At 38.1% G+C, this 11,941-nt stretch overlaps 1 pseudogene across 1 annotated transcript; it reads left to right on the top strand.

The window, feature by feature from the left end:
- The first annotated feature begins 5,055 nt into the window (after positions 1-5,055).
- On the top strand, positions 5,056-6,032 carry LOC308625704 (small ribosomal subunit protein mS25-like; annotated as a pseudogene). Its single transcript has 2 exons — positions 5,056-5,603; positions 5,899-6,032. The product of its transcript is annotated as a small ribosomal subunit protein mS25-like (transcript).
- The last annotated feature ends 5,909 nt before the right edge of the window (positions 6,033-11,941 follow it).

Consider the following 11,941-nt stretch of genomic DNA (forward strand, 5'->3'; position numbering starts at 1 on the left):
CCAGAAGGTTCTGCCCTCCCAGTTCCCTCTTTTATTGAACTGTCCACTAGTGAAACAGCATTTTGGAAAGTGCTTTTGTTAGAGTCTAATCAGAATGCCACAGGACTGTTTCACTCTTTGTGTCATGCCCTACTGTGGCCCTGGCATTTGAGTATGGGGCAAAGGAGAAAGAACAACAATGTTTCACATAGACAATGATAGGGAAAGTTTAGGAAGTAGTGTTTTATTGGTGTGGCGTTGTGATTTCTATTTGACTTGCACCTAACTCTCTTCTGTAAAGGGTTTTTCTTTCTTTCTCTTTCTTTCTTTCTTTCTTTCTTTCTTTCTTTCTTTCTTTCTTTCTTTCTTTCTTTCTTTCTTTCTTTCTTTCTTTCTTTTCTTTCTCTTTCTAGACTTGCTCAGCTTTCAACAATTACAATGGAGAAGATTTTATGTCACCAAAGACATAATTACATGGTGAATGTACGCAATAACAGTTTGGCTTCTAGAGAAAAGGTATTTTGCATCGTTATTTCAAAACCTTTCCTCATCTTACCTTGAAAGAGGAGCTCTTTCAAAGAAACACTTGGCTTTTTCTTGTCTATCTGTTTAGCCATCTCTCCTTGGTATATGCATACGTGAGTGAACAGAAACAACCCTTTTTGTTTCTCTTGAAGATATCTAAGTAAAGTTTCAAGTAACCAATTAGCTTTTTGACCTAAGCTTTGTTGGCTGCAGAAAGCCTGAATCCCAGGAACATTTGGTTCTCAAGGCATTTGGATCTCATAAGAAAGCCTCGGTGCCAGCACCAATCAGAATGGCTGCCAGCTGTTATTCTTCTTCACAACTGGCGGCCATTTCCAGCACTGTTACCGAGCCGTGATCAATCTCTGCACCTGTCTATCAGTGGATGTTCATAGAGAGAACTGTGTGGGCTGCACCTGCAGATACCACATGTAACCAAAAGGGAGAGGGGAGGAGGGAGAGTATAACCCCCTACATGTGTAAAGTAAGAAAGGCTACAAGGAGAGGAAAAAACACAGGAGAAAAAGCAACAGCGAGGTATAAGTCAGAGGGAAAGAGGAAAAGAATGCTCTGTAATGGGGTGTTTATGGTGAGAATGCAGTTTCCACCCCATCCATGAGCTTAATCATTAATTTAACCCTTACACAGGTTATCTCAATGTTTATTATTGTCTTTGCAATAATACTTCAAGTTCTTATCGAGACAGAGAATCTTGTTATATTTCTATGTCCTATATCCTATGTTATTAGAATCCTTCTGTGCCTATAGTGACATGTTTGTCATCGCTCCTTGGTGTATGCACATGTGAGTTAACACAAACGACTTGGCATGTTGATTGTTTTCTATGTGCCTGGTTTAAGGAGAGTTTTTGTTTGTTTTTTTTGTAAGTTTGTTATCAACTTTTTTCCTACAAATCAGGAAACTGAGTAATCATTTTGGTAATTAATAGAAGATTTTGAAATATGTCTTTATGCAGGAGACCATAAAGTGGTGATTATATACACCTGTATTTTATGTTTGTGAAAGTTGTAATTCTTTCTTGAGACCTGAAACATGAAATTCTAAGTGATATATTAAGACAATTTAAAAGCATTGCTTTTTCTTTTCATCTTTGCAGAAGCATATATTTATGTCTCATACGTCTAGTGCAAGCTGCAATGTATGATTCCTGAAGCCCTTTAATTTTGTGTTGAAAGCTGAGTTCACACGGCATGGAATTTCTGTTGAATTGCCCTGCAATGAACTTAGCCCCTCAGTACTTCTCTCTGAGTGAGTTTAGAATGCTTTACATAGTCAATCAATAAAGTTAACAATTTAATGTGCCTGATCTTATTTCATGATGCTGTTTTATAAGTACTCTTTTCAACTTCTGCGTTCAGTAAAATTCCCTTGAATAAATGGATTTGTGTTAGTTTAAAAATGAAAGAGGAAAAAGCACTTGCTAAAATCTTAAACCTAGCAAGATGTTTGACATTTTTGAAAGAACAGTCTAAAAGAAAGAGTGAAAACACAGAAATATTTCAAACCTAATAAAACATTTAAAAAAATGCTCCACATCTGTCCAGGGATCTCAACCCTCTCTCAATACCAGTTAAGTCAGCTCAAGCAATAGACATTTTGGAAAGAAAAAGTATATATGTAGGGAAAATTATATCTATGTCTGTCTATCCATCTATATTTCTTGAGATCATGATTATATAGATCTCTAAAGGGAAGAGTACAGAAAAAATGTTCTGGAACTCTAGTAAATAGAATACCCAGATTGTATGCAGTTAAATTATTTGATTTAATTCACAATATCTGTAGACTATCCTATACAAATCCAAGCTCAGATATAAATATTATTCTCGAGTAATCCTGAGTTCTTCATTTGATAAAACTTGGTCCAAAAGGAGGTAAGTTTAAAAATTTTCAAAGTTCAGCTATGATTTTCTTCTGCAATAACATTTGCTTTTATCAAGTCTACCAGAGCCTAATGAGAATGGAGGCAGAATTTTCCTTAATAAAGTCTCACCACTTCCAGAATATTCTGATTTTTTTTTTAATGAGGAAGAAACCAGGACTTCTGAGAATCCAAAATAAAGAAAATGAATAAAACAGTATTGAGAATTTCAAGAATCTGAGGGTTTAAGTTGAAGATAGGGTCATCATCTTTTTTTTAGAATATTCCTTAGGCTGTATGGAACACAACTGGCAGGAAAGCAAAAGATATTGTTAACTGAATATCATTTTAAGAGATAGATATCCAATACTACTGTTTTAGAATTCAATCTTTTTATCTGGGTAGGAACAAAGGCGAGCCATCTCTTAAGAATCCCACAATTTATTTGCTGTCGATTAAATGCTCTAAGCCTTAGTCCTGAAATAATACTGTTCCACCAGGGAATAAGGAAAGAGTGTAGAGGAGGCCTCTGGGCACTTTACGGAAGTGAAGGTGGTCTTCAGCACCCTCCATCACTTTCTGTGTGCACACTTCCTTGTTAGCCCTATTGGAGTAGCAGTACTATCAGAGGACTCTTCCTGGGCAGCCTAGTGATCAAGATTTTGCTCTTACCTTCCTCAAGGAGAGTGTCCCCCTTTGAAAGTTGCCCACTTCATGTCTAAGTCCCTTAGAGTTTTACTGGAAAACAAAACTAAACTGATAAATTAACTGGATTTAAAATGTGAGTGGCTGGAAATGATTTTATCTGATGTTCTTCCCAGATAACCTGTCCATTACAATAAGAGGATAAGTAGCATGGAAATTTTAGGCATGACAGCAAAACAAGTGAGGGGGTATAGGTGAGGCAAGAGTTTCAGGGGCTATAAAATCAGAATAAAGAAGACCACCTTTACAAGGAGTCAGAGTTTTTGCACAGATGCTGGGCCTTGAGGACGAGCAAGAATGCCAGTCTTCACCTCTTCCAGCCTATTGCTTTTGCTGTAATTCTAAGTCCTTATACAACAGCAAGAGCCCAGTTGACTCACCAGCTATCTTTTCCCTCTTAGAGTTTAGGGGAGGAAGGTCCTCCAGGACTAACTTAATGTAAAACATGATGGGCAACATCTTACTCGCAAGTTCTTGACCTCCCCCTGGCTTTAATTCCAATCCTGTATCATGAGTCTCTGCCTCCCTGCTTTGCCCTCTGAATACTTCAGCTTCACTTTCCTCCCCTGAACTGCCTGGCTGGCAGTTGTCCCCAGAGGTTTGCTAAAAAGTGAAGGATGAATGAGCAGAAGATTTATTTTTAGACTTTTGCACGCCTTTAATGAGGAAAAGGGAGTTTTGTACCGCACCACAGGTCCACATCCTGACAGCACGGAAGCGTACCTCCATATGGCATTGAATCCCTGTTGCAAGGAGGATTCTAGAAAAGAAGATAAGGAATAGAAGAGACAGTCGCTTTTATTGTAATGTTGCCCATCATTATTTTCTTGCTGGAGTTTAGAAGTGACATGCAGAGAGAAAGTCACAAAGTACAATTTCATGAAGACAACAGAACTGCTTTGAAGCCAAGTCAGCTTCTGTAATGACAGCAACATATCTGCATTTCAGTGTCAATGAAATGTGATATTAGCAAGTAGCCTTTAATTAAAAAATAAGTTCGTTTGGTAAGTAAGAAGTTAATTCTCAATCTAGAAACTGCAAAGAAGAGAGGGCCTAATTAAATTAGTCATTCATTTCACTAAATCTCAATAGAACATCTACTCTGCGCAATAAATACAGACATACTTCAAAGATATTGTGGGTTCTGTTTCAGACTCATGACAATAAAGCGCGTCACACATTTTTTTTGGTTTCCCAGTGCATACATAAGTTACATATACACTATACTGTAGTCTATTAATTGTGCAATAGCATTATGTCTTAGAAAACAATGTACATACACCTTAAATAAAAAATACTTTACTACGGGCTTCCCTGGTGGCGCATTTGTTGAGACTCTGCCTGCCGATGCGGGGGACACGGGTTCGTGCCCCGGTCCAGGAAGATCCCACGTGCCGCGGAGCGGCTGGGCCCGTGAGCCATGGCCGCTGAGCCTGCGCGTCTGGAGCCTGTGCTCCGCAACGGGAGAGGACACAACAGTAAGAGGCCTGCATACCACAAAAAAAAAAAAACAACAAAAAACTTTACTACTAAAAAATGTTGCCCATCATCTGAGCCTTCAGTGAGTCACAGTAGTAACATCAAAGATAATTGACCACAGATCACCATAACAAATACAATAAAAATGAAAAAGTTGAAATACTGAGAGAATTACCACAACACGACACAAAGACATGAAGTGAGCAAAAGCTTTAGTAAAAATTGCACCGGTAGACTTGCTCAACTCGGGGGTGCCACAAACCTTCAATTTGTAAAATACACAGTATCTGTGAGGCACGATAAAGCAAAGCACAGTAAAACGAGGTATGCCTGTATAATACGTGAGTATTTATGATGAGTTTTAGATACACTAACTCATTTAATTACCAAGATAACCCTCTGAAAAATCAACATGAGATCCGGAGAAATGAGGTAACTTGCTAGTACTCATAGCTATTGGGGGTATACAGATGTATATATAGGACATGTTTCTCGCCTTCAAGTATTTTCATTTCAGAAAAATCTCATTTAAAAATTATGATCATTGGAGAAGCTGTGCGAGGGCCGCCCTGGAGGCATCGGCTGCGCTCATCTCTTCGCGCTGCTGGGCTCGCGGCAGGGGGTCCGGCCCCTCGGCCACCCCCGTGCCTGTGACGGGCCGCTTCCTGATCCGCCGCACCCCGCAGTACCTGCGCCAGGGGGACGTGGTGTTCAAGGACTCGGTGAAGGTCATGACGGTGAACTACACCACGCACGGGGAACTGGGCGAAGGCGCCAGGAAATTTGTGGTTTTCAACATCCCTCAGATCCAGTACAAGGATCCCTGGGTGCAGATCATGATGTTTAAGAACATGACGCTGACACCCCTCCTGCGGTTCTACTTAGATTCTGGGGAGCAAGTCCTCGTGGACGTGGAGGCCAAGAGCAATAAGCAGATCGTGGAGCACATCAAAAAGATCCTGAGGATGAATGAGGAAACCCTCAGGAAAGAGGAACAGGAGAAAACTCAGCTTTTAAGAATCCCACAATTTATGTGCTGTCGATTAAATGCTCTAAGCCTTAGTCCTGAAATAATACTGTTCCACCAGGGAGTAAGGAAAGAGAGTAGAGGAAGCCTCTGGACACTTTACAGAAGTGAAGGTGGTCTTCAGCACCCTCCATCACTTTCTGTGTGCACACTTCCCTGTTAGCCCTATTGGAGTAGCAGTACTATCAGAGGACTCTTCCTGGGCAGCCTAGTGATCAAGATTTTGCTCTTACCTTCCTCAAGGAGAGCGTCCCCCTTTGAAAGTTGCCCACTTCATGTCTAAATCCCTTAGAGCACCCAGCCCACTCTGGCCCCTGACAGTGGGAGTGCATCTGTGAGATGCAGGGGCAGGTGCCCTGCCCGGGCCTCGTGCCGGTGCCCATGGAGATGACAGGGAAGTACAAACCCTCTCTGAAAGCCAGTGCCCGAGACTGAGGCCCGAGAAAAGCCCCTGGTCTTATTCCCTGAGAGACTGAAAATCTCTTTGCCATAAAAGGGTCCCCTTTACACACCTGTGTAAAAGCACGTGGTGGGGAAGGGAGGAGTTGGGCTACAGCCAAGCTGCCTAGTGAACACCCTGCACCATCAGGGCAACAAATGCTTCAGAATCACACAAAAAAAGAAAAACTTATGATCATTGAAGATGGGTTAGGCACTTCCTATCCTCCTGTCCTCACCTCCTGGCAGAGTACTTGGAAACGAATATATATTCAGAAAAACTGGGGGTAAGAGTAAAGTAATTAATATAGTAACTCATCATGAGAGGCGTTGCAGGCATCTGAGAAAGGCATTTGACTTGGTAAACGGTCTCTGTGTGGGGAGTCAATGAAGATGACTAGGACTCTGCAGTTTAATATATCTATTACCTTCAGATTGTTTATTAAGATCCATTTGTAAAAATCGTATATTTAAAGTAAATGAGACTAATTTCAAATGCTTTTGATGGCGTTGTTTTTTAAAAGCATCATCTGGTTACTCTGACTTTCAAGTTCCAGTTTTTACTTGAGAGATAAGTCAAAGAATCAGACATGTTCTATTACAGGATAATAAAAGATAATCTAAGTAAAAGGTAATCTAAATATCAAAAGGCTGGAGGAAATTTTAGAAAGCAATTAGAGAGTAACTTAAATGTTATGAATTAAGCCGTGGGATCCTCTTATTCTCTACCTTTAAAAATCACTGGTGACTCCTTTCTTTTCCTTTCTTTCTTTTTTTTTTTTTACTTTTTTCAACTTGCATGTAATTTGGGGAGCAAGTCTGGTCCTTCGGGTGCTGTCATCCTTGTGGAGAGAGTGCTTGTGTTCAGAGTCTAGTCATTGCCCCAGGCCAGGTATGTCTTCCTACCATTTAACAGGTCAATATCATGTCATGTTTTATGTTCTATTTGGTAATACAGATGGAGATATTAAAGTTCCAAAGGTTAAGTCAATCCTTTCTTTTACAATAGAATAAAATCAATGTCTTAGCTTAGTATTCAAGTCTACAATCTAATTCCATCATTCAACATCAAACTCAAAACCCACCTCTCCTATAAAACTTTCCTAGATTCTCCGAGAGAATTAATTTTCTATGCCCACTTTGGCATAGATAAATTAATTAATGTAATATGTAGCATTTAATTAATATATTTTTATACTAATATAATACACTACCTTGTATTAGAGCATTTTGTGTTGTCTCCACTTTAAAAATTTTTATGTACAGCAACTAATACAACAAAATGACCAAGAAATGTTTGTTGAATAACAGGGACTTGGAAATGGGTAGATAGAAAGCATTTTTGAAGATATGATTATTTTTTAAAAACCTAAGTACTAACTGTCTGTGTTCATGGTATATAAAGTTTAGATTACTCCAATGAAGAGAATAAATCTTTCAACCATTCATTTTGGGAAGGCTCTATACAAGTAGAAATTCACAAACCAAACTGGTTTCAATTCAGTGCCTTTTTGTTTTCACTTTCTGATAAAGACACTAACAAGAAAAGGAGTGGTACTAGGGCATCCAAAAGCTTCAGTAAGTAATGATAATAGTGGACCAGAATAACCTACACACTGAGCCATGAGCCTCTGATTACTTAAAAATGGGGTCGGACTGTACTACAGAGATACATCTGAATGAGGTGAAAGGAGAAAATTGTAGAAAAGACACTTGAATAGGATCAGGACAGAAAGGAAATGACAAGAAAGAAGCTCTACCATGTCATTTTTCCCCCTTATATCTTGGGAGTTCATGTTTTGAACAAGAGTGGTTTCTATAACAATCAATGAAACAGGTACTAACCTTGGAGCCCCTGCTGTGTGGCAAGTCCTGTTTGGTTTTGAAATCATTGAAAGGTTTGACTATGAGGAAGATGTCCATTTAGGTTCCATGAAAGATAACATGGGAATAGGATTTACTGAAACCAATTCTGCGATCAGAATCACTTCTTTTATTAAGGACTACTAAGCTAAATACAGCTGAATTTGGCAAGCACCACTATGTAATAAAGTTTCATTGATACCTCAGAGGACAAAGAGAAAAAGTGTGAGAATGAACTCTTGGATAATTTTTAAAAGACACCTAATACCAAAACATTCTCTCAATTTTTACTCTAAGCCTCTTTTCCAATCAAAACACTACAAAAGTATTAAAATATTTAAATTACCTGACTTTGGCCTTGGCTTTTTCTTGTTCCTTTGGCTGCTTTTCCACTTTATGCCTCCATTTTTACTTACATAAAATGAGGATAATCTGCCAAATTGCATTGTAGTATTGTAGTGAGACCAAACAAATATACATATGGGACTGATAAATTTTTAAAACACACGAGCAATTATTGTCAGTTATATTGTAATTTATTATTTAACTGTACAAACAGCCCCAAAAAGGAGCAATAGAGCGAAGCAAGAGATGTAATTTAGAAATTGATTGTTTCTCACTTTGTCTAGAAATAACATTATAAAGAAAGCAAAATATAACACTGGTCATAGTTCTTATGGATTAGAACAATGAGCTTCATCCTAATTCTAAATTATGAACCAGGCTACTTAAATACTCGTTCAATTATTTGGAGAGGGGAGAAAAAAGCTTTTACCTTTTGGCTTCCCATTACCTAGGGGAGCAAATATGGTAAGGATTCCCATTATGTATGGGAGTTAATATGAAGCTTAGACGGCTTCCAGAAAAGCTTACCCTATGCATCTTTAAAGGAAAGAACAGACATAAAGTGTTGAAATTATCCGTTTGTCAGAGGAAACTAACCCTGGGCTGAGGAAAACATTGACAGAACAGGCTGCTGCTTTTTTTTAAAAAAATAAATCAGGTAAAACAGGTACTTGGCCTTGTTGTTTAAGGGAAAATGAAAAGTTTCTTTTAGTTGGACTGATTAACTGCTTTGTTTATTTCGCTTTGTTTCTTAATCCAGCCAGTTAGTCCCAGCTGCATAAGATGAGTGAACTTGCCCTGGAAGCATGGTTGAGGGGTACAGCTGGGTGTCTCCCCTCAACACAATCTGTGATTTCACCCTGCAGGCAACAGGAGCCAGCTGGGTCTGGGGGATATTGAAAAAGCAAGAGTATTGCACCATAACAAAAGATAGAAAGAAAGATGAGGAATTGCCCGAGAATTGTCTTCAGTAAATTAATGTAGAAAAATAAAAGGACACCATTTAAGAAAAGGAGGAAATACCAAAAAATTTAAGGGGAGGTCATGATCCTCCTCGTTGAATAGCAATTGTTACTTTAATTATTACATTTCATGCAGTAGAAAAAAAGAATTGAATGATCTATCATGAAGTAAGAAATTGTTGACATTATCTCTTTTTCCACAGGGTGGGTTTTGTTTTTGTTGGTTTTTTAACTTTTGTTTCTACTTTACCAGTTAATAGATGTGTGAGGATTAGATAATATCTATAAATGTCTTGAGATTCTCCAATATAATATGAATATACATAGTTACAAGATACATTATATACACCAAAAGAAATGTGTAAATAAAAGCAAATATATATACATTTTGGAGGGGAAGGGTACTTGACTTATAGTCTTGACTTTAGAATAATATTTACCTTTTATCTACATTTTTTCTTCTTGGCCACAAGAAGGGTAATTTAGAAAAACTGAAATGAATTTTGAAGATGACACCCTCACTGATCTTGATGATTTAGGGAGGCTGGCTGATCCTTCCTTTCATGCAGGATTACCTTTAATGTTTTCCAGGGGAACCCAAGTGCATCCATGCAGGGGCTCCCTAAATCTTTTGCTTTACAAAATAACCAGACAAAGTTCTTGGGATGGGCTAGGAAAGAGGCAGAGACATTAGGATTCTCCAATGCACTAACTGATTTAGCAGCAGTTTAAAACAACGTTGAGCATTGTCAGAGATGTTCCTTTGAGGTATTAAATCAAGTTTCCCAAGATGGATTGCATGCTAACAACATACTATCTAAAAATCTCAAGGGCTGTTTATTGTTCTGCAATTTATGATCATCTTGTTAGAGGACTGCACATCAGCTTCCCTCGAGCCCAGGAAAAAACAGAGACAAATAGCATGCAAACTATATTGAACAATTCATTATATTATATTGTAGAAACCTAAGCACAGTGTGGAGATAAGCATTTTATGCATGCTGCCTTATTGAACAGTAATCACTCTGTAATGCTTTAGATATTTAAATCATATTTATAATAACACATATTAATGTAACATCCCTCATAAAGTTCTCAAGGCATTTTATGGGGTATATAAACCATGGAAAAATACAAAACTTTAGAATGCAGATATACCTACCCTGGGATCTTAGAGGCAACCTAATGAGGAATATATACAAAATCCCAGGCTGACAGTTTAACTATTTAAGTAGCATACAGAATAACTCAAACACATTTTAAGATATTGCTGGTTACAAACTCATTCTTTATCTAAATATTTGGCCAGGTTGTATAAGTGCTTATTTTCAGTTTTACTGTTATGGTTAGGAAGAAAGAGAGATTAAAAATGTTTAGAACATTTTCAATCAAAGCTTTCAAATTCACTTGCTGGAAAATCTGTAAAGTTACCTTATTAGAGCAGTGAGGTTAATTTTAAAACAAACGAAGGTATTTATCTTGGCATGGCTTGCCTAGATTTGGCGTAATGCTGTGGCTCTATGTGTCTGGTAGATAATACAATAATTAGTTGTTGACTGATTAATCCTCAAAGAAATGGAATGGGGTACTTTGAGGTTTCATGAGGATATTCTATCCCTTTCACAAATGGGAGGTAAGCCATAGGGGGTCTAAATTGATCTAGTCGCTTCACTTGAATTTTTCTTTTAATTTTTTACCCTTTAATGGGTCAACATATAACTATGGAAAAGTTTGCAATCAACCTAAGAACATACAAGGCAGTATTAGATGCTCTGGGGTGTGGGAGGGGGTGGGGAGAGGGTGCAGGGATTTCAGCATTTTCTTATTTATAACATCCAAAGCAGGAATAATATGAGTTAAAGAATATTCTCATTTATAGTTATCCTGCTTTCAAATGCATGAGATATATAACATTTCATTTTCTAAAATGTAACTTGTTTGAAAATCAGATGGAGGAGAGAAAAATCACAGAAAAAGAACTTTTCTGATTGTAGGCCAGTCTCACCATTAGCAGTTATGCCACCAACTGCAGCTTTTCAGTTCCCTTTATTGCACTTGGTTTGATTCTACTGTGTACATACTTTTTTCAGAGGCTAGGAGCACATCAAGTGTTCCAGGAAAGGAAGAGAATAAATGCAGGGTAACCAACTCCCAAGTTGTTCAGTAGTGGTTCCAGGGTCACAACCCTTTCTTGACAACATCACCTGCAACACATTAATACAACTTCAAATGTTTCACGTGGAGGACACATGCTAGTGTGACTAAATGGTTTCCTTTTTGTTGGGAAAGAATTCAAGCCAGCAGGAATCGGTTATTAGCACTGACATTCAATTGTTTAAATATAATGAAAATTTTCTCAGGGGTATCCTGCAGGCTGTCTGGTTGTGTGTTCTTAATTTATAAGAAAGCTGTTAAATCTAGAAGTCTGCTCACTAGTATTGCCATCTTCTGTTTAAGTTGCAGTAGATCCAAACCACTTTTTATGAAAGTAGGGCTTTCTGGAAACATGACTAAGCTCAGGTCTAACTGCAAACGAAAGACTCTTTCTTTAGAATAGATGAGCTGCTCTGCTGTTTTAACAGGAACTGTCTGGACCATTTATCTCCAATTTCCTTAAATTCTGAACTCAAGACTCTGGAGTCAAAGCATAAAGCAACAGGAAAGATTTAAAATATTTCCAGAAGTTCTGTAACCTAAATCTCAATTCACTCCTGATCATCATGTTTATGCAATTCC

This window comes from Mesoplodon bidens (genome assembly GCF_964165515.1).
Source record: "Mesoplodon bidens genome assembly, chromosome: 11".
Classification (NCBI taxonomy): domain Eukaryota; kingdom Metazoa; phylum Chordata; class Mammalia; order Artiodactyla; family Ziphiidae; genus Mesoplodon; species Mesoplodon bidens.